The sequence below is a fragment of the Trematomus bernacchii genome, unplaced genomic scaffold, assembly GCF_902827165.1.
Source record: "Trematomus bernacchii unplaced genomic scaffold, fTreBer1.1, whole genome shotgun sequence".
Classification (NCBI taxonomy): domain Eukaryota; kingdom Metazoa; phylum Chordata; class Actinopteri; order Perciformes; family Nototheniidae; genus Trematomus; species Trematomus bernacchii.
Window position 1 is genome coordinate 8,368,284 of NW_022988050.1, and position 22,588 is coordinate 8,390,871.

Below are 22,588 nucleotides of genomic sequence, written 5' to 3' on the forward strand. Positions count from 1 at the left end.
AGATGACGTTTAATGTCAAATAAACTGACAGTACAAAAACTCAATGAACTTGTACACGGAATAGGATCTGGGCTTATATTTGTCTTCCTGCCGTAAATAAATGTGCAAACTGGGCCTGTTTAATGGCAGTCAGACCAGCTGATGGGCTAATTTCAGGGCCCTGCTGCGTTGCTACTATAATCATTTCATTAGACATTTTACATTTAGCAGAAGCTGTGTGGAGTCAAGTCAAGCTTGTTGGTTCTTGGTTATATTCTCTAACAAGAGTGTATCAGACCTAATGAGATCCCAGTTACTGCTTTCACAGACAGAGAAATGCATAATATGGCAGCATCAAGCAGGGAAAAAGCTTCTTAATGTGGTCGTATTGAGGTAGACCATTCAAAAGCCGACAGCATCTCAATGCCAAGTGTTCTTAAAACAATTTGCACCATGCCATTAATATGTTGGCTTATGAAGCGTGGCATATTCAGGCTATTCATCATGAGCAGGAAATTGACAAGTTATCCGTGGAAGGCAAGTCAAAAGGGATATCAGCTTTAATTTAGCATCAAAGGAAGCAAGTGCTACACCATTTGTTCAATACTTTTTTTAGTGCAGGGTCTTTGTTTGAGTAGAGCAGGACAGATAGCCGATACAAAGGAGCATTATATGTAAAGGAGGCTCGGAGATTCAACAGGGTCACAAAGCAGTGGGGAAGTTCATCTCGGAGCCAAGTGTTACTTAATGGCTTCCTCCTGCTGTACGTGAAGTGAGACTATCAGTGCAGGCTGCAAAGAACATCTGTCCGTGAACATATACACGTTGTACCGCTGAGTCACCCTGTCAATCACACATGTTCTGACATGTCCTCGACTACCACCGGTGGTTGCGATCGCCTTTGAAGGCAGGTGCACGCATTATACAAGCATGAGCATGTGCGTCTTCATTCGTAAGCGACTACGTGAAGGATGGGTTGACGCCACGTTTATTTTTTGTCCGGTACACGGAGTTCTGCCTCAGTGTTATGCTGCTCTGTTCCTATGGGTCATGATGAGCTAACAGAGCACCGGGATAGCTCCAGCTCTGCTCCCTGACCCCGGCCCTCCGGCTCCTACATCAGTGGGAGAGACTTACAAGATTCCTGGGCGGCGTTTAGGGAGAGGCTATCTCCCAAAAGGAGGCACTTTCTTGACGGATGCCATGTTCTTCCACCACTTTCTCTCTCCGGTGACTAATGGGCTAATAATTCAGCTGTCACCCTGGCACGTTATCTCGCATTCTCTCATGGGAAGGATACCACCCCGGAACATCTCCGCCACAGTCTAAGCTCTGAAAAAGATATGCCTTTGATTCCCAAAGTTGCTATAGGTAGGCATTGTTAAAAGGTGATTATAAGGAAATTCCACATGAGTGTACAGCACAGAGGAAAAGCCAGACTGATAAGATAATAGATGGAAGCAGGAAGTCAACCTGGCTTGAGTGCTATCTTGTCATTCCCTGTTACTAAGCTAGTAGTGTAAAAGCAATCATCTTTCCATTCACTTGCTACACATCAATAATGAAGCCTTGAGTTAATAGTCTGCACCATCTCGTTCATGGTGACACAAAAGCTTCAAGGGCAAAATCCATGGATAGTTGTTCACTGTTCACATCAGTACGAGGTGTTCAGTTTAATTCCCAAGCTGTTTATTCTGAGTGCTTGGTATTTGTTTTATATAGTAGCAACTTCTACACGTCATGTAGGCCCTTACTACATCCAGGACATGCACTCCGCTCTGCATCAGCCAAACGGCTCGCTGCACCCGCACTGCGAGGGGGACCCATGTTCCCATCAGCAAAAACACGTCGGTTTGCTATCCTGGCTCCACAATGGTGGAATGAGCTCCCCACTGACATCAGGACAGCAGAAAGCTTACACATCTTCCGGCGCAGACTGAAAACTCATCTCTTTCGACTCCACTTCGAGCAATAAAATGACTAACAAAGCACTTATATACTAATAAAGGACTGGCTTATCTAAAGCCAGTTGAGTAGCACTTGAAATGTTTTAGCTGTATGAAACCTGATGTACTTATATGATTCTGTTTTCTTCAAGTTTGTATCTTCTTGGTCGAATGCACTTATTGTAAGTCGCTTTGGATCAAAGCGTCAGCTAAATGTAATGTAATGTAAAAATGTGATTTCTATCCTGTCAGGAGAATTCATACAAAAGGGCCCATAAATGCAAGATTAAGTACCATCCCAAATGTTGATTGGCTAGTTTTAGTTTTATTAACTCAAGACCATGGTGACATGAAGTGCAGACAACAAACAAGGCAATATAAGAGAATTATTCAAAAACAAAGTTATGAGGCAGGAATTAAGCATAAACAACAGAAATGTATGCGAGACATTCTTAAGGAAAACAATCGTTTACATACAACTTCTGGCTTATGTGATTTTAATAGCAAAATAAAAATTGATGGTCTGTTGTAAAAGTACTTTTACAAATACTTCTATTACCAAACAGACATTTTTACATATTAAAAAATATCCTGGTAGTATACCCTAGGAGATTTTCATTACAAAGATTACAGCCACTTTGTTTTTCACAAACTTCTGAGAATCTGTTGTTTATAACCTTGATCTTACACCTAGCGTGTCTTTAATGTCTGTTTTCAGGCAGTAAATACTTCACACATGTTGCTCTGTTTGCACGACAACCTCAAAGTAGTTCCTAAGAACTTTTGTTTGAAGAGCAAAGTACACTCGTCACACACCTTGGAGTTCATAAACGCGTTTATGAAACCTCTGCTCAACCACTTATCCAAACAAAAGTCACTCTTTGGGTTTGAAACTTCACTCTGTGTTACATTTTGTCCTGTGGCCTCCCCCCGTTTAAAGCACCTGCTTCAGGAAACATCTAAGAATAGAAAAAACGGTCCCATCACAGTTATCAGTTTAGCAGCTTGTCATTCAGACCGCTGGGTGTTCGGGTTGAATGTTAAACCCTCACTGCCATGTGCTTGTTTAATAAAGTACTTCCACTTGACTCAACACTGGTCACTTGAACAAGGGAGTTGTGATTGCGCATGGGTGTGAAGCTGCTACAAAGCATTCATTTAGCATAAGACTGTTTGTTTAAAATGCCTCTCTGTTATTATATTCAACAGAAATTCCCTTCAGAACTAGATTTCACCCCAACAAGTGATAATAATCCTTCCAATAAGCTTGAAACTTGAAGTTAAGTGGCGGGCTGTGCTCTCTTTGTTTCCCGGTGCAGGGGAGGTGGACATGTGTGCAGAGGCAGGGGCTCAGGGGCCGGGCCCTCTGTCCTTCCTGTTCAGTTACCAGAGGCCTCACGCTTATCAGTTCCAGATCTCACAAGAACAGAGAGGAAGAAAGACCACTGACAGGAAGGGGATTTTTTTTCTTCCTCCCCCTTTCTTTCCCTTTAAGCGAGGTTAACAGAATGTCTGCACCCCTCACATTTCACAGAGGAAAGCAATTATTCATTAGGGCTTACCCTGACCAGCCCTGCAACCTTCAGACATCAGCCAACTGAAATTAAACGAGCAAAAACTGTTCAGTGCTTAAAGATCTGGTTGGTTAATCAATCGGCAAATTAACATACAAAACCTTGATAAAATGTAAATAACAATTTAAGTGAAATGGAAATGGAAAGATTAAACAAAACATATAAAAAACAGGTTTTCTTTTTGTTAAGGACCGAGCACAGAAGGTGTAATATTCAGTTTTTATTAACTATTTTCCGACAATCTATAGATTAAGCAATACTCATTAGATACAGTCCTACACACTTAAAGGTAGGGTAGGTAAGTTTGAGAAACCGGCTCGAGATACACTTTTTGTTATATTCCATGGAATGCTCTTAACATCCCGATAGCAATGAATATCTTAAGTGCTTTGACAAAAAATCGATAAAAAAATGTCATCTGCGGAAGCCGTAGTACTGTAAAAAGTACGACCAGTCATTTTAGCCGGCCCGGCTAAAATAACTGGATGGCCTACCTGCCTGTCAGCCTTCCATCTGTGCACAAACTTATCTCGTGCCCTCATTGGTCATGAGCGCGTTCGTGTGTGTTGGAGGAGGGGCTCTGTAAGGAAGTGGCAGATTTTCTCCGGTGGTGTATTTTCAAATTCTAGCGATCTCGAGCCGGTTTCTCAAACTTACCTACCCTTAATCTCTGGTGATCATATAAGGGTATCCTCCTCTGAGATCACACTTCTCTTCTTGAGTCTGTCGCTATTTCTTTCACTGCAGCCTCTCCATCAAACCCAGCTAGATCTTCCCTCTGCAAAGGCAGCCTTACGTCAACAGTGAGAGGGGAAAATCTGTCATTGAGAGTGCGAAAGAGAGAACTGACTGTGAAGCCCTGATGTCATGTCCCTGTTCTTGTCGTATCCCCCCCCCCTCGTGCATTTGCTCTCACTGTCTACCTCGCCTGACATTTCCACAATAATCACTTTGGTTTATCCCACTCAGCTGTGTGGCGGGCAGATGTTTGTCAGGGCACCGTATTTCTCAGCATTCACACTGCTCTAATCAAGATTAACCACTCTTATATATTCAGTGTGTGTATGTGTATGTGTGTGTGTGTGTGAGTGTGTGTGGGATGTCCCAATTCCTAATCCATGAAGCCATAGCTGTATTGTATAATACAGTGGACGAACCAATTACATTCCCACCACATAATTCTCCCTTTTAACAGAACGTACTGAGCCACATATTGCATAAGGATGAACTGGTGGATTGCTGGTAAAGAGGATAACCATGACCTTCTCTCTGTGAGTGTGAGTGTGAGTGTGAGTGTGAGTGTGAGTGTGTGTGTGTGTGTGGCCTAGCATTACTATACTTGTGGGGACCTAAATCTGTTTACACAGTCACGTGTGGGGACTCACCTCCCTTATGGGGACAAAATGGAGGTCAACATGAGGGGAATCATTAATTTTACGGTGAAGACTTGGTTAGGTTTAGGGTTAGGGTAAGGTTAAGGGTAAGGGTTAGGCATGTGTTGGTTATGGTTAAGTTTAGGATAAGTCTCCAGGAAATGCATGCAAGTCAATGTAATGTCCCCTGAAGTGATGTATACATTGTGTGTGTGTATGTGTATGTGTATGTGTATGTATATGTGTGTATGTGTATGTGTATGTGTATGTGTATGTGTATGTGTATGTATGTGTGTGTGTGTGTGTGTGTGTGTGTGTGTGTGTGTGTACTTTCATCAGACTGCCAATGGACTTAGATGCCGGCAAAAGACATAAACACACGCAACATCTCTGCACTTTGTTACTCAGAGCCCCCCCAGGAGCTCCTAATGAATTCCTTATGATTTGCAAGGTGAGCTGACGCTGGCCACACACAAACTGCTGCCCACCATCAAATGTTTACCAAGGACTTTCAAGCACAGCGGAGGACAGAGCATATCCGAGCAAACAAAGTTGTAGTCTTTAAATCAACTGTAGTGACAGGCGAGGCAGATATCTGTTTCCAGCAACAAGCTTTGTTTAATTTGAGACCAAGAGTCATCTCGGGTAATAAAAAGTCCTTACAAAGCCTTTGAGTCTCAGGGACTTTAACACAAATGTTAATAGCTCATCATGATCTCAAATTATTAAATGATTTCATACAAATGTTTCATTCTTGCGCTCAGATTTACAGAACATAAATATAAACAACATTGGTATAACCCTAACAAAACCGTCTGCGCCAAAAGCAGCCACTCAGAGGGCCCCTCCGCAAGCACTAGCAAATAAATTAGCCACACTAGCTCTTATAAATGAGTTTATTAGATGAAATATTATGTGATATTTTGTCAGAACCCTAAACACATATACAGTATTTTCTCTGAAAGTTATATTTCTTTAGATATTTAACCACAACAAACGGCTCACACGTTCTTTCTTGGGTGCAAGATGATCATAAATGGCAAAAAAGAGATGAAATTATCAAAATGTTGTAAAAATATTTAATATGTTGTCAGCGGGCATTGTAATAACGATCAAACAAAATCAAAAATGTAAACGATAATCTGATTTGACACTGAATCACCCAACAGCACTTTTAGAATCACAACTAGATTATGCAACTTAATAAATGCAACACCCTAATATTATTAACATTCAGGCCAAAATACAGCTGCTAGCCTGCCGCTAACAACCTGTACCTCCAGATTTTTGAAGCTTCACTGACAATAATTTGAGAGCATACATGTATTCTTCAATAGTAGTACCACCAACTTTTTACCCCAGACACCTGCTGGGTTCTACAGGTCCAACCATACATGAAAACAAAAAGAAACTCACCTGTGATGACTTCAATCCTTGATTCTCCACCACGCAGGACCCCCCCACCCATTCACACACCAGGAGGAGAAACACTTCAGCGCCTCACGTCTTCTGCCCCTGAGAGAAATCAGAGGTGGAAAAGAAAATACATCAATCACCGCTGCATTATCCACCAATCTCCAAACACTGAATTATCACATTTGCATTTTTTTTCTCCCCAAATATTCAAGCCCACTCGATGATTTTGCTTCTCGCAGATTCCTCTGGGCTCCGAGTGGCTTCCATCTGCGCCTTGCTTAACGTGATACACTTCTTCCCTGCACGGATAAGCTCCTTCACGCTCTCGTGCCCATGAAGGACGAATCAAAAGAGCAACTGATGATCAGTATGGTATCATAAACATCCACCGCAGAGCATTCACAATTTACTCCCGATTGACAGATAAGCCTATTAAAAAGAGGCCTTCACCACAGCTTTGCACTTAGCCTGGGCTGGCTGGGCACGCGCATATGCCCACTGACATTCAGACCCTTTAAAATGACCATATTAGTTATCGCTGAAGTTCAAAAGGTGATAACCAATGTGCGAGAAACCATAACATATAAGCCAGTTAGTGCTTAATAGAATATCACATATAAAAGACAACATTTCATAGGGGCCACACAGTTTATAATCTTATCTATGATCGCCCAAGCAAGTAAGCACACAGACTTAATTTTCCGTAGTGAATTAATCTTAGTGAGTAGTTGTAATTACAAGCATAATAAGCATAGGCTGGATCCTAGCATGTGTTATCTTTCCATAACTAATGCAAGCCCCTTCTGAGCTTCTAACAACGCTTAACTATGACAACTGAATATAGAAACTCAAATTATCCCCAATTGCAAATTCTTCCACACAACTAAACATCGAGATGAAAACAAATATCTTTATATGCTCTTAATTCACAACTCCCGTCAAAATCCGCAGTTATTTAACAATACATGCCACAAAAAAAGTGTTGTATTCTTTATATCAAAACACAATAAGATGTGTGCCTACGTAAGATAGTACCAATCAATTTCAAACAGTTATTGCATGACATTCATTCATCAATCTGCAACTTTGCGTGAGTCGTAACTCCTTATCGTGCTAGATTTTAAGCCCACTAACAGCAGTCCAATCCAATTTGAAAGATCTTTACAAAAACTATACACACTCTAACTTCTGTTTCACTAGAAATGAGATGTTTTGTTGAATTCATGTCTTCCCGTGTGAGTATAAATAAGTCCTTGACCCCTCTTTGAATGAAGGGTGTAGGTTAAGGCAATGCTTACGGAATACTCATCATAGGTTAGAAGGGTTAAAGTGTATATAAACAAACAATTGGCCTTTTCATTGTCCATGTCATGCACTCAATATTTCCTCAAGCTTCTCTTTGATAAAATAGCATGACAAAGAACAAGTTAATACCTTAAATGTTGACTTGGATGGTGAAAGAAAGAATGCAAATGTGTCTAGCTTTATGAGTATATAAGTGGAGTGTGTTAGGAAGGTACAAATGCCATTTTTCCTTTACCCCTCCAACTTAAAAGTCAGTAGCTGTATCCTGTTAGTGTATCACTTTCAGGAAGCGTAGTGACACACAGCATGCTAGCCATTTCTATCCCAAGCCAGAGCTTCTCCTGAGCTCATGCTTTGGTTGACAGGACAAGGCTAATGCTCCAAATATAAAAACTGTCTACCCACAAGGTGTATTTTCACATTCAGCAGGAGAAGGCGGCCCCTTGTGCACTTTTTTTTTTTGTAATCCTGTTTTTTTGTAATCATTGGAAGATTTTTCAGGCAGCATTTCTCCCCTGTTGGAAGTGCCGCTCTCTGAAAAGAGAAAGTGGAGGAGCGCTGGGGGCTCAATGGGTCGAGAGAGACGAGGATGAGGGGGGGGGGGGGGGGGGGGGGGGCTGATGCTGGGTGCCTCCTTTTTAAAGCCAGATTCTCCCCAGATACCTCTGTGCTATTCATCAACAGCTTTTGCAGGGCAGTGAAAAATCAATGTGCTCTGCACTGCAAACAGTTCATAATGACGGGGGATGGAGGAAAAAAGCTCAACTGCAACAGAATTGATTTGTTTAAGTACAATAACACGGCTCTGCAGCGCGGTGAGGAGGAGGCTGGGTGCCCAGACAAAGACTGACTGGCAGTATGAAACCACAAGCAGTAATTGACAAACTGCTGGCAAAGTGCAAATCTGAAATACAGACGCCTGTTATCTAATTAATGGAGTTTTTCTTCAAATTACCACCTAACAGAGGAAAATACACTTTGACAAGAGAACTGCAAAAAAAGCCTCTTTTTAAATGTACAAAACTCATTATTTACTCATTAGTTATGTGATGATCTAAAAATACATGTAAGTACAAAGAGTTCTTCTCACTTCAATTGGATTCTGAAATAGATCAAATATGACTAATAATGCTATGCTTATTAAGATGTATTACAAATTGTTCACGTTCCAAGAGCTAAAATGACAACCTTTAAGTTGCCTATTTTTTCTACATATTTATTTACAAAGATGTATTTTTAACTAATTTGAGAATCTTCACATTTGAGAATCTATTACCTGAACATATCCGACAATTTTGATTGACAAATGAGTTAAACAGTCATAATAATTAACCACAATTGATAGATCTTCACATACACACACCAGCTGTAATCTTGTGTACGACTCCAACACACATAGATAAACACACACACACACACTTTTTAGTTTTTTGGCCGGGAGTCACAACATCCTAAGCCAATTCAAAGCACAGTTAGGGTTTGATGTTGCATAAAGCGCAGTCATCAGGATGTTTTAAAAAATGACACCAGGCTTCACCTAGCAAAAAAAGCTTTCACTAGGTAAGATTTTAAACCTCCTGATGCTGCAAAACAACAGAAGCTCGGAGTAAATTGTATCAAGACAGGCTAGCACAATAAAACATTTCTCCCGGACTCTCTTAAGCTGACCACAGAGGTGCATTTATCATTGTTATTATTCCTTCAGAGAGGCCCTCCCAGGTTTAATTGGGTCCTCATGGAGTCAAAATCCCTGCTGTCGCTGAAGCCACCGGGGCTGGACAGACTCATTCCTCCCCAGTCAGCACGGGGTTTTACTAGCTGTGTGAATAACAGTCATTCAGTGCAAAGTGGCCGTGAAACCCGCGGGTGAGTCAAAAGGGTGGTGGGATCTGGACGCGACCCGCTAAGCCTGGACAATGGCAGGCGAGGGACACTTGGGGGGGGGGAGACTCTCACCTGGCTCTGCTCTCAACGCGGTGGGAAAAAGCTCTCGAGAGCCACAGGCTGCCCGTCCACCGAGCCGGCTCTTTGGGGTTATTATTCCCTGCGGCCCACATTTGCATTTTAACTGGTAAATACAGTAGGTTTTGAATGCACATTGGACATTAAGCAGGTGAACAAATGAAACAGGAAAGGGATTACAGAGGCTTCAATTAAAAAAGGGGAAACAATGAGCTTGTAAAACAGCTCTGAAAATGAAGCTACTTTGCATGGGTGGTGTTTGATGTGCTGTTCGCTGAGTGACATTAATATTGGTCGGGTGATACATTTGATTTCCTTTTCAGATATGTGGCGACAGTCCGTAGTTTTAAAAAGCAGATATAAGCAGAGAAATGTGTGAAAAGGAATTATTTTAAATCTCAGTTAATACAATCTCTGAAACTGCTGACCTCCCATTCACCCCCTCCACAGTGCTCCACTTCCACTCCGTGTTACATTGGCACAGAAATCACAACGCCTCCTTTCGGCTGCTTCCTGTTGTCGATATGCTCAAGACATGCAAGATCAACCAAGATACGCTTCTCTGCTTTTCAAAAAGACACCCGACAAAGACACTTGAAGTCAAAAGGAGGAATGCTGGAACAGCAAAATGTAGGAATGACAAGCTCGCCGTTTGTAATGATTTTCTGCAGAGAAGCTAGTTTTCATTTTAAGAAGATAAAAACAGGGCTGTGTAAAAACACGATGGCAATCATCTCCCCCTCAAAGCCTGTGTTTACATACACACTCATAACGTGACACTTGTAACTGTCATTTTACACTCGAATTGGATTATTTTACTGGAAATAAAGTTAAAGGTCAATAACTCATTCATCCTAAAGTGCATGTTTTGTGTAGACGGGCTGCAACTAATTATCAGTTTCACTACACAGGAACATGCTTAGGACTATTTCAGTTATTAATCGGACTGTAAATTGCAATGTAGAAAAGGTCATTAGCACATATTAGCACAAATGTGTCGGTATTTTCTCCTGATTTTCAAAAAGATATGTCTTAACCTACAAATCACCAAATTGATGCTAACTGGGATTTTGTAGCATGTCCCGTGGTGTAAGAAAATACATGAATCTAACACAAAATCAACAAAACAATCGTCAAAAAAATTACAAATACAAGCGTTTCCCATATATATGAGTAACCCAGTAAATAAATTAATCATGTAAACTCGGGTTAGTGCAAGTAAATCCCTTTATCGAGTATTATCGTAATCTTGTAATTTGCAGCTGTTAGGTTTGAATGCATCTATGTACTGTACATACTGTATTATGTACAAATCCAGGTTAGCAGGGGAGGGATTGAACCTTCTCCCAACACACGTGGCGCTGGTCTCAGAGGACATCCATATGAAACGATTACATGAGACAGACTGTAGTTGTGTGGCAAAGCCGTATACACAGTGTACGCAGTGCCCTGAATGAGTGCTTTAGTGATGATTACAGGTTTAGAGATAATGGTTTTTAGCGTGATACATTTAGAGCGCATGAGACACCAGCTCAGTTAGCTCCCCAGTCTTCACTCTCTACTGATTAACACAAATGCTGGCGCCTTGTTAACCACCGCTGCTGTAATTATGTGGAGCCTCACACACACACACACACACAACCATATACAGCACATACAGGCAGACACAATGTAGTGCAGCCGTATGCATGTTGTGTCCCAGCAACTACCAATTATGCGTCTTATTCATGCAAATTCAGGTAATTGACTCCCTGCTGAGCACAACTTCCCAACGTGTTTGCCCTCTAGCATCACTTGTTTGTATTGTGGGTCGCCTAAACAAGTGAAACAATTAAATTAAATTATCCCAAAGAGGCATCTCTTTTAATTGAGAATCAATTTAAAGGTTCGTCACAACTTGGGTTTTCTTTTTGTAGTTTGGGAATGTCTTTCTAACACATGAATGACTACTATGACCTGGGAATGCAGCGAAAAAGCTAAAACAAAGACAATAGATGACAACCAGACGGAACACATTTCTTGAAAAATATGTAAAACCACTTAAACTGAAAGTGAGGGCGTTAAAAATAATCATTCCTTGCAAAGGAAAGTTGCGAGTGCACAACAGCAGTTAATAATGTGGGTCAATTTTGAACCAGGAAGTCAGTCTGTAAATAGGATTTAATTGAATTAAGACTTATTTAAATGGAGGTGGGGCTCACTGAAATAGCTAATCATCTTATTATTTCTATAAGCAATGATGGCAAATACCATGAAAACAAGACCCAAGTTGTTTAAAACCCGAATTTCACTTTAAATACCTGTGTTTTTCTAGTTCAAACGGAGTGTGCTGATGCTTCTGTGAGGCTTACATGAATTGATGGCTACAATGTTATTTCTCCACCTCCTCTTCTCTCTACAGTATATCTTGTTTCAAAAGCGAGGCAGCCCAAGAGGGCGCCTGTGTTTGTATTCCTTTGTTTCCAGTCTTTCCCTATCAGAGCGAGAAGGTGGTAGCAACTCCCACGAGGGAGATGGAGATAGAGGTGTAGGCTGCTGGCGGAGCGCTAAAGCAAAGAAATGCTGCACCGTCTGACCACAGACATAAAAAGGATGCGCCGCACCTATAGTCTGTCGTGCTTCATCTGCAAAGCAAACCTTAATGCCCTGCAGCCAGAGATTCCTCTTTGGTCACCTGCCTTTTCGCCGCCCCCCCCCCCCCCCCCCCCCCCCGGGAGCAGAGTAGGGTTTACGAGAGGTGAAAGACTTCGTAATGTAATGGAGACAAGCATGAGAGTGAAATATAGGGGGGGAGATCTTCCAGAGCCAATTGCAAAAGGAGAGGTGGGTGTAATGAGGCCTGATCTGTCACAAGAAAGAACCACGGTCCCATATTTGCATTTTCAGCCCTTTTCTCTTCATCTCCCTCCCTTATCTTTTCCTCCTCCTTCTGGTAATAAGGAAAAAGAAAAAGCAATGAGAGGGAAGAGAGGTGGGGAGCGGACATATACACAGAGGAATCCAGGGAGGGGAAAGAGATCACATTACTATTGGGAGGGGGAAAATGATTAAAGGCTGAGATGAACACAATCTGCCGGTTCCAGAGGAAAGAGGCAGGAATTTCCAGAGCCAATAAGCAAAGCATCACAGGAAGATCTGCCTCTCTCTGCTATTCAACCATGACCATGCCGGCACAAGCACATCTTCCACATACACCCTTTCACACCAGTGTGTTTTATGCAGTCATTAGCGGGTCTAAGGATATTGATTTTTAAAACACTGCTACCTTCTAATTATAGGAAATACTTGAACAGAGAATTGCCCATGTGGCGCTCCTCAGGATTGTGATTGCTGCAGCGTACCAGGTATAACAGTGTTAGGATGACTCCCTTGCAGAGGCAAAAGGGGAGCAGAGAGAGAGAAAGAAAAACAGCAACATCAATAATGAAGTGAAGGAGACGGGGGGAAGAAAACAAAGCCGTTCATAACAAATGAGAAAACAGGCAGAGCGTCTCATTGCGAGCGCGCTAACGACAATCAATTAGCAATTGCTCATGATCTTGGGTGCGTCGGAGTATAAGGTGTCTTAATGAGTCCCATTTCCATTAGCTGCTCGGCTCAAGAGGCATAAGGAGGAGGCTGCTCCCACCAGCTCCTCCATCTCAATGCCTAATGACTACGAGAGTGGATTACTCCATCAATTCTTCGCTTCTCTTTGTTTATCCCCTGCGTAAATAATGGTCAACCATTACAATGCATTAAGCGGGCCACTCTACGCAGAGCCAACGAGAGGGAGAAGAGGAACACAAGTGCTCTGTGGCATCCTCCAGTGATCTCTAGGAAATCGGCTAATACCGGCCATGTGGTGGCAGAGAGAGAGGGGGGGCAGGAGAGGGGAACTAGCTCAGTGAAAATCTACCTAGAGGTAGGGTTGTACAGTAAATATGGCCAAAGAACAAACGGTAAAGAAGTTTGTCTTATAAACCTCTTCCTGGGATATTTCTTTACGTGCCCAATAGGGCTGCAACAAAAATAGTCTAGATTAATTGATTAGTTTGGTCTATAAATTGTCAGAAAAGGGTCCAAAAATGTATTGCTGTGTCTACAACTCAAATAGATTCAGTTTATTTATCATACGGTATACGGGGGCGTGTGGTGCAGTGGGTTGTGCGTTGGTGTTCGGAGCAGGGGGTCACAGGTTCAAACCCCACTGCAGTCAGCATGCCGTTGTGTCCCTGGGCAACACACTTCACCCCAAATTGCTCGTGTGGGGATTGCCCACAGTATTGAGTATGTAAGTCGCTTTGGATAACAGCGCCTAACAAGTGACATGTAATGTAATAGTGTAATACGGGGTTTAAACAATTGACATCTCAGTAAAAGGGTTTAATTTCTTCAGCTCATCAGGTCTCTAAAATGTGCATCAAGAACTATTTCTTGAGTAAAAAAGTGAAAAGTGTTCACAACGAGGTGTGCTATTATCCAAAGTCACCAAGACATTGTTTTGTATCATTTGTTTGAACAAGAGCATCGGCATAAGACAGGAAACTATCAGTGGCAACAAATAGATGGATTTGTGCAATCAGCACCTCACAGAGGACTGTATCTGTGTCAAATGAGGGAATATGATGTACCTCTGTTGGTGCATTACTTTCACCACGGATTCTACCAATCAATATTTCACCCACGGCTCCATCACTCCTTTTCTATTTCCCTCTCTCTTTCTGGCACTCTCTGGTTCCCCTGGTGTCACAGCACCGGACAAGATAGAAATTAAACGCATCAGAACAACACACAAGTGGAAATGATGTCGCCGCTGCAGCCGCTCGGGTCATGAATTCAGCTAACTTGTGCTTATCACTGGCTCCCGCTATTAGTCTTAATAGCCGCAGTGACAACCTGCCTTGAACGGAGATGGGCTCTGCTTCCAGGGGCTCGCCGCAGACAGGTGATTCTCATCTGCGGTCTCTTCATGTGTCAAAGCAAAGGACAACGCTGGCTGAACAATGTCTGGCAGCTTATTGGAGCAAAACATCAGAACCCTGCAGGCCATTACAGACAACAGAGCCATATGTTCTTACGCGCTCGGCATCAATCAAGGACAAATTAAGAATTCAATCAAATGGTGATCACATTCAAGCTGTTCAAAGCACTTATCTTGAATTATGAGTATGTAAATACCCAAAATAAACAAATGAGCCAAATTCCATAAATACTAATATACCACACAGCATGATAACATTCAATGTGTGATCATAAGTGCATTGTGTAAAAATGAAAAACAAATCTCAGTAATTTATCGTTATTTTACACTTTGACATTTGTTTATTGTCCATCTTGTCTATGTGTATTTGATTTTCTTGTTGTATAGCCAATTTAAAGATGCGAAACATCACACTTTTACATTAATTGGAGAAAAAATATGCTCTGCTAAGTAACCAGATATTTCCCTCAGGATTTGCTGGAAGTAAATATTGCCCTTATGTGAGTGCCAGTTGATTGACTGGAAGTTTTCCATGTCCACAGCCTTGTACGTTGGTCTTTTTTTTATCAAAGAACCAAATTTTATTTCTACTGATGATTCAACTGGGAAGGTTTTATGCCTGACAAAGCCTCTGGAGAGCTTGAACTGCAAGCATAACATTGTCTATAGAGAAAATGATCAGACTTTCACTTCCACAACCTTGGACAGAAAAATAACACGTCTTTCTGCATTACTGTGAGTCAAAAGGGCATCCAACATATACACCATGTATACCATTGCACTTCTCCAAGAGTTAATAACATCAAGCAGGGATTCAGCGTAAAACCCAATAATTTGTTTTGCTCAATGCGAGGGTGTTTCATGACTACAGTGTAAAAGGGAATATTGCCAGGGACAAGAAGTGCATTTGGCACAAGAGTGAAAGTCTTACAGAGAAAAACGATTTTTCCCTCTGAACTAAAGGTTACTTGCTGTAGACTGTCAAGGAGCCGTGCTGCGTTGCCATTGAGTGCGACGCACAGCCTGGCCAGGGTGAAGAGAAGGAGAGGCAAAGTGAAAGTGCTAAGTTAGGAACCTCACAAAGTAAAACCACATAGAAGAAACTATACAAGAGAAGTCCACTTGCATTCAATGAACACTTGATGATCCTCGCTGCCCTCTTAGGCTGCTTTTACACGGGAACATTTGCGTTTATGCACAGTATGCACTTTCAAAAAAGTCTTCCGTTCACATGCATTCGTTTCATTTAACGTATCTGTTCAAACGAGACCGCTGGAAACGCTGTAGTACATATGCCGGGACTGTAAGTGGCGCTGTAACTTCCGCCACAAAATACACCAAAAGCAGCGAAGAAGACCCCGGAGCAGCCCCACAGCAATGTTGCCATGGCTACCCTTCTGTTTATGCCCCGCGGTGGATTTAGCAACATGTAGTTCATGTCATTCTCCATGTCCACTTGTTGCTGATGGTTGTGGTAGAGGAGCTGTAGATTTTGCACTAACATCTGTAGCATGGTCGAGCTGTAGATGTTGTACTAACATCTGTAGCATGGTCAGTAGCAGTAGCACTAGCAGTAGCTACTGACAGTGCGTTTGCATCAACGCTTATTTTTGCTACAATGGCACTTGAAGCCTAAATAAGATTACGTCTTAAGCAATTATGGCAAGTTTGAAGGATTAAATGCTGTTGCAACTTCCGCACCACTATAGGAGACAATAGAGCTGGCAGAACCCGTGGCGACCTCTTATCATAGCTGGGATGACACTCTATTTTACAAACATGACAGAGTACAGAGATACTGGGCTCAACAGCCTGTAGCTGCAGATTTGTGTGTAGAACAATGGGAGCTTGTGCTGATTTCTTGCCTGAACAATGGCAGGATGACATGGAGCCTGACAGACACACACAGAGCAGCAGGATCTATACTGCAGACAGGAGAGGCATCTTCACACAGCAACAACACTGCCAAAAACATATCCTCATCTTCCTTTTTCCTCTTCCAACCTCTTTTATGTGTTTTGGCACCTCTGGCACTCATAACTCAAAAGTTAACAGTGAAACTTTGAGCACCACCATGAGCAAAAGCTTGTGGAGCAAAATGAGCCAGTTACTGCTGAACAATTGAGCATGAGCTAAAAAAAAACACTGGAAGGTATCAGTGGTTTCCATCCAAATGTGGTTCTAAATATGACTGACATTCCAGAAAACTGGCAAAACTAAATGTGAATACATGTGCTTTTCCATCCACAAGGAGATCTGTTGATATATGAATATTCTTGACATTAATTCTCCAGTTGAGTACTATTAAAGGTAGGGTAGGTAAGTTTGAGAAACCGGCTCGAGATACACTTTTTGTTATATTCCATGGAATGCTCTTAACATCCCGATAGCAATGAATATCTTAAGTGCTTTGACAAAAAATCCATAAAAAAATGTCATCTGTGGAAGCCGTAGTACTGTAAAAAGCACGACCAATCATTTTAGCCGGCCCGACTAAAATAACTGGATGGCCTACCTGCCTGTCAGCCTTCCATCTGTGCACAAACTTATCTCGTGCCCTCTTTGGTCATGTGCGCGTTCGTGTGTGTTGGAGGAGGGGCTCTGTAAGGAAGTGGCAGATTTTCTCCGGTTGTGTATTTTCAGATTCTAGCGATCTCGAGCCGGTTTCTCAAACTTACCTACCCTACCTTTAAGCCATTGCAACAAGGTGCATGAAATGATGTAACTAAAAGTGCAACTGTCAAATCTTTGAGAAAAATAATGGATTTCTTTCTATTTGTTTCACGTTCTTTGTGAACATGTCTCCTCATTTGTTCACCAACATGTTTTAGTGGCAAACTCTTTTGCACGAACGTCCACTTTCCACCTAAGCATATCATACAAATCCCTTGAAATATTTAGCCTTTTTGTCAAATATTCCTCATTCCCACCTTTATTATTCACAAATTGTGAAAGCACATAAAACACAGGTGGATAGAAATGAGTACAAATACAGAATTAAATATAATAAAAATGATACTTTCAAATGATAAATGACAAAACACAAAAAAGGTGGTATTGCTAAATCGAGAAGGTGATGAAATCTGAAGCGCTCAAAGTGTCCTTCATTATTAATGTCCTAGGAGCGGGACTTGAAGCAGCTTTGCTTCTCTTATCAATCATTCATCTGCTTTCCATTGAACACACTCTGATCCTCCAGTGTCAAATCAGGCTTGAAGTGGCTAAAGAACCACCAATCTGCAGTCTTTCCTTAATTAAACGACTCGAACATGAGCCTCAAACACCTGCACTCAAAGCGATCAACAGTGCTACACTAATGTGGGTTTCCCAGGCAATCCGTGACCTGTCAATCATTTAATACACAACACTCAGGTCTCATGAATTAAGAATAGGATGCCAGAACCCATTTGTGCAGGCTCGTGGTGTGCGTGTCCTTGTGTTTGAAAACACCTCAACAGTGAAAACTTGAGATTGAATCAAACTGAAATAATAATGTGGATGCTGCTTTTATAATAAAACAGCCCAAGTTGCTGTCTTCTCACCTGCCCATCTCGCACAATGTCTGAACAGGATCCCATCTCACTTCAATACAGAGGGAATTTGGCTAACAGCAAACATAATCAAACTTTGCGGTCCGTCTTTACTGTGGAGCAGAATTGAAAGCAGTTCTTTGGTGGCAATCTCCAATTACCTTCTGCGTGCAAGTGCTCACTGCGCTGGAACTTTTCCATTTCATCATTACACTCAAGCTGCCCCCATCCAAAGCCAAAGCAGTAGCGGCGGCGGCGGCGGCGGCAGCAACACAGCAGACCGTGTCATCCACACACCACGGGGGGGGGATCCTACCAAGCTGCAGTGAATTCCTCGTTTTTGTCTGGGAAAAGATTCATGTCTATACAAACCGCAGGTGCAGTGAGTTCAAATTCTTTTTTTAAACTAGCACAGTGAAAAGGGGGCAGGGCAACACTCAGCTCCCCCCTCCCAAGGCTATGTTTGTCACAATTACTCGGTAGGTCAACTTTCCTCCAGTCTCATTAAGAGGTAAAACACTGAGGCTACAAAACCCCTTCTTTTTTGGACCCCCGCAGGAAATGTTTCAGCTTGCTGCCGCACGCTCCAAAAGGCTACTGATGCAATCGTTCTCAGCCCTCACAGTGGACTGAGGAAACAATGAGGAATTTTGTGATCCAACTTCCATTCAAGAGGCCAATCCAGCCCAACCAATCAATACCGATCAACAGGGAGATGACAGAAGATGAAATGCCTTCTACTGAGGCCAAACACCAATGTTTCAGGACTCAGAGCCTCAACTCAGACTTGGATTGCTCATCCTTAGACAAATCCAGAGCTGGAAAGTAACTAAGTATATTTAGTACAACTATTAGGCTACATTATCTGGGTAGATTATCTTTTTAATTTCATTGATCAACCATATTTCGGAGGGTTAAACTTGACAAATCAAAAGCTACAGTTGATATTGATTATTTAAGTGGAGTAGTTTACATTCAATAAGATCTTAAAAACGTATTATACATTGTTATTGGTAAAAAAATGTGCTCTATTTTGACCTGCTCTTATATTATAAAAATGCTCTGTGTTGAACCTGGCTTTAACGTTTAAAAATAAATTCAATGAATTATATTCAGGTACAGTTTTGAATGCATGCCTTGAAGTGGAGTATTTAACACAGTGTCTTCGAACACTGCCAAAATCTCATTGGAACACCCTGAAAATGATGAATCCACAGCATTACCCATGCTGACAGTGTCACGCTGAAAGAGAACAGCCTGTAGAGGGTGTCTTTCATCTGAGCTAAGGCACAACAAAGAGCATGAGCTTCTCGTGTTAACACAGGAAACATATATTTAATGAGACAACCGCTGCAATCTCCGCAGCCTTGCTAAGTGAGTCTGACCCCACACCGCAGTCACGACAGTCTAGACGAGGCCGAGCGGCGACGAGGGCCTCCCGAAAGCTGTCGTAATGCACAAGGAATTTGGTGCGGTTTCCTCAGAGCAGAGAGGAAACGCATGAGTGAGAGTAAAGAGTGAGCGAGATCCCTGCAGAGGTCAGAGCGTGTCCCCGGAGGTGTCAGGGGGAGTAAATGGGCATGACTGCAGAACACAGGGTTATACCGGCTCTCCTCCCTCCGCCTCCCTACGCAGGGGTGCCTCCACCGACTCGTCCCTGAGCGCCTCGGAGACAGAATCAGCATGGCGTCCTCTTGCATGCCACGCAAATTGGAACAGGAAACGATTGTCAGCTTCAGGCGAAATCAGCACCTTATTAGAAAACAAACGTTGATGTGACAGGGAAGAGGATCTCTGCGAAGGATGGAAGGAGTTGCATGTCGACAGATCAAGCTTGTTTGATTCTCTGCTGGTTCTCTGCACGGCTGGCTGAAGGCTGACACCAGTATCAAGGCCCATGAATATTCAGAGACCGAGTAAATAAGGCAGATAGCACTTGACATGTTTAACACCCACCCTTGGCACCTTCTCTCTACAAAGCCAACAAGGTGAAGAAGCGGAACAAATATGTTGCTTGTTTGTAGGCGGCAACAATCCCTGCTGATGAATTGGATGGTTTTCGAACAAAGAAAATGAGTTTCAGTGGGCGAGCTACATCAAAATAAGCTGGACTCGGAAAAACAATCAGATTTCCTCTGCGGGATTTGAGTTGCTAAACTGCTGTTTTTTGGAGACTGGCATTAAAATAGAGAAAATGTAGCATTATGCCTTGCAATATGCTGACATTTACATTCTTAGAAAAACATGTTTCCCTCAACTATAATCCCTGCTGGTATCAAAATGTTTGCTCTCTAAATATTTACCAACCCTGAATCACATCTAAAGCCTTACACAGGCACCTTGAGACTTCCACAAGTGTTGTGTCCCAAAGGAAATGCAGTGAAAGCACTACAGACTATCTTGCGAGTGAGTTAAGTCTCTGAGCACACACAACGCATTCCTCCAACACCTCAAACAGCTCTGAGGAAGAAAAATATATCTGCCACCAACAAAATGCACTGCACTTAAAAATCAGAGTCTGAGAGAGGAGCGGGGATTCATTTGGTTTACCGTGTGGAGTTTTCACACAAAAAAGGCAAACAGTAGTAAATGTATTACAAGAAAAGTAATGTAAATATTGACACTTTGATATTTATCGCCAGGCTTATCCACTGGACCTTTCCAGGTAAAGCCATTTAACATCTGCTGTGTATTATGACAGGTGTGAGGGTTAAAGTAATACCCTGCTGAAAATATATATTTGAAATGTCAAATACTCACAGAATTCCGTTTATACTTTCTTACTTCAAGGATATTGGCCGCGACAATGGATTCTAATGGAAAAAGAGCAAGCTACAAACTTTTCAGAGTTTCAGTTAAGCTAAAAGATTAGCTGAGAAGTCAATAGATTATAATGTTAGTTCACGCAAAACGCTCAAATTGTGCTTGCATTAACTTTAATAGCTTAATTCATGCTATTTGGTAAATGGTAAATGGACTGTATTTCTATAGCGCTTTATCTGGTCTTTATAACCCCTAAATACCCATCAGAGGCGACAACTAAGAAAGCAGAAAACTAAATTACAAACAATATATTTAATTCTTGTTGTGATATAGATTCCAGCCTAATACTAATATACAAGAAAACAAAGTAGTACTTCTTTACTAGGGTTTGGTTAGCAGCTTTGGCTTTATGTCTTACTTAAACACACACATGCAAATATAAAATTCACAATGTGAGCGGTCAATAAAATGTGAACACAAAGGGGTCATGCGCGGGGCATTACCCAGCTGTGTCTCTGCAGCGAGCACACAGCTTCCGAATGAACTGAGAGGTTGTGTACCACTCAACACCACAGAGCCACACACAGGCACACACACATGCACTCTAACCTCCACTTACCGCCACCCCCACCCACTGCTCAGTGCACCCTGCCTCCTGATAAGCTGGTTTGCCAGGCTTGCCAGCGCCGCTGATGGCTCCGTTTGCACAACCGCTCCATTGTTGCCGTGCAGAGTGGACAACTGCACTTTGGACCTTTCAGTCGGGAGAGCCTACTATTTTGTTTCCCTTAAGGGCATCCACTGTGGTTTATCTGCGAGCTGCCAACCACACACACACTTTAAACACTGCATTAAGGATATCTAAGGAGAGAAAACATAAACAGTAGCGGCTGCGTATCCGCTGCTGCTGCTGTTAAGTACTGTACAGTCAGTTTGCCTGGTAGTTGATTTTGCCGGAGCTTAAAAAGACTCATAAAAAGGCAGCTGAATTATCTGGGTTCCTGGAACCTGATCCACTGCCGGCTGACCTTTAGCGCAAAGCAATATTAAACGTAATAGTTGGGAGTTAAGTGATTGCAATTTATGAGTCCATTTAAGCAGATTCAATATTGGATGACAAATGATTACCTCGGTGAACTAAAGCTTACACACACATGAAAATAACCCCGCGACACACAAATACAGAGCTTTATCAAACTTAACAATCAGCTCAGTGTCTGTCTGCTGTGAGTCTGGCTCAGCAGAGGGCTGAACAGAATTAAAAATGCATGACTAGAAGAAGAAGACGAAGAAGGAGAGATTGCATATTAAAAAATCCTAGTTTTTGTGGCTCTAACTATAATAAACTCAAATTGATGTGTATTGAATAGATGTTGCCTCTAAATGTGGTCAACTGGCCAAATGGATTAAGTGTATCAATTCCATTTTCCTGAGTGCATTGAGGAAGTGTCAAAATGAAACATTTTCAATTTAGCCCCTTAAGGTCCAAGATTTCTTCCTCCTGCTGTAGAACAAGCTGCTTACCCTGCAAAAACAGGCTGCAACACATCGCTAAACGTGGCCCGGGCTTTAAATTATCCTGACCCAATCCACATATTTGATTCACTGTGCAGCCAGAAAAGAGCTACATGACTTTCAGGCATTCAGCTCAGACTATAAAGAAACAATGTAGCCTACTTTGCACACTCCTCACTGCTCTCTTTTCAGCCACATCCTCTTAGATTTTATGACTCTGGTTAAAATGCAACCATTAAATATTCATGTGCGAGGGCTTTCA

General features: G+C 42.1%; 1 protein-coding gene across 3 annotated transcripts in view; it reads right to left on the reverse strand.

Moving 5' to 3' along the window:
• The window catches only part of LOC117473676 (zinc finger MIZ domain-containing protein 1-like), a 106,036-nt gene that overhangs the window by 71,345 nt on the left and 12,103 nt on the right, over positions 1–22,588 (reverse strand). For 2 of the 3 annotated variants that reach the window (XM_034119409.1, XM_034119407.1), the window contains exon 2: positions 6,289–6,387. The gene's annotated coding sequence lies outside the window, so the exon portion shown is untranslated. Of the gene's footprint in view, positions 1–3,487; positions 3,523–6,288; positions 6,388–22,588 lie in introns of all 3 variants that reach the window. The other variant, XM_034119408.1, reaches the window with a different exon arrangement.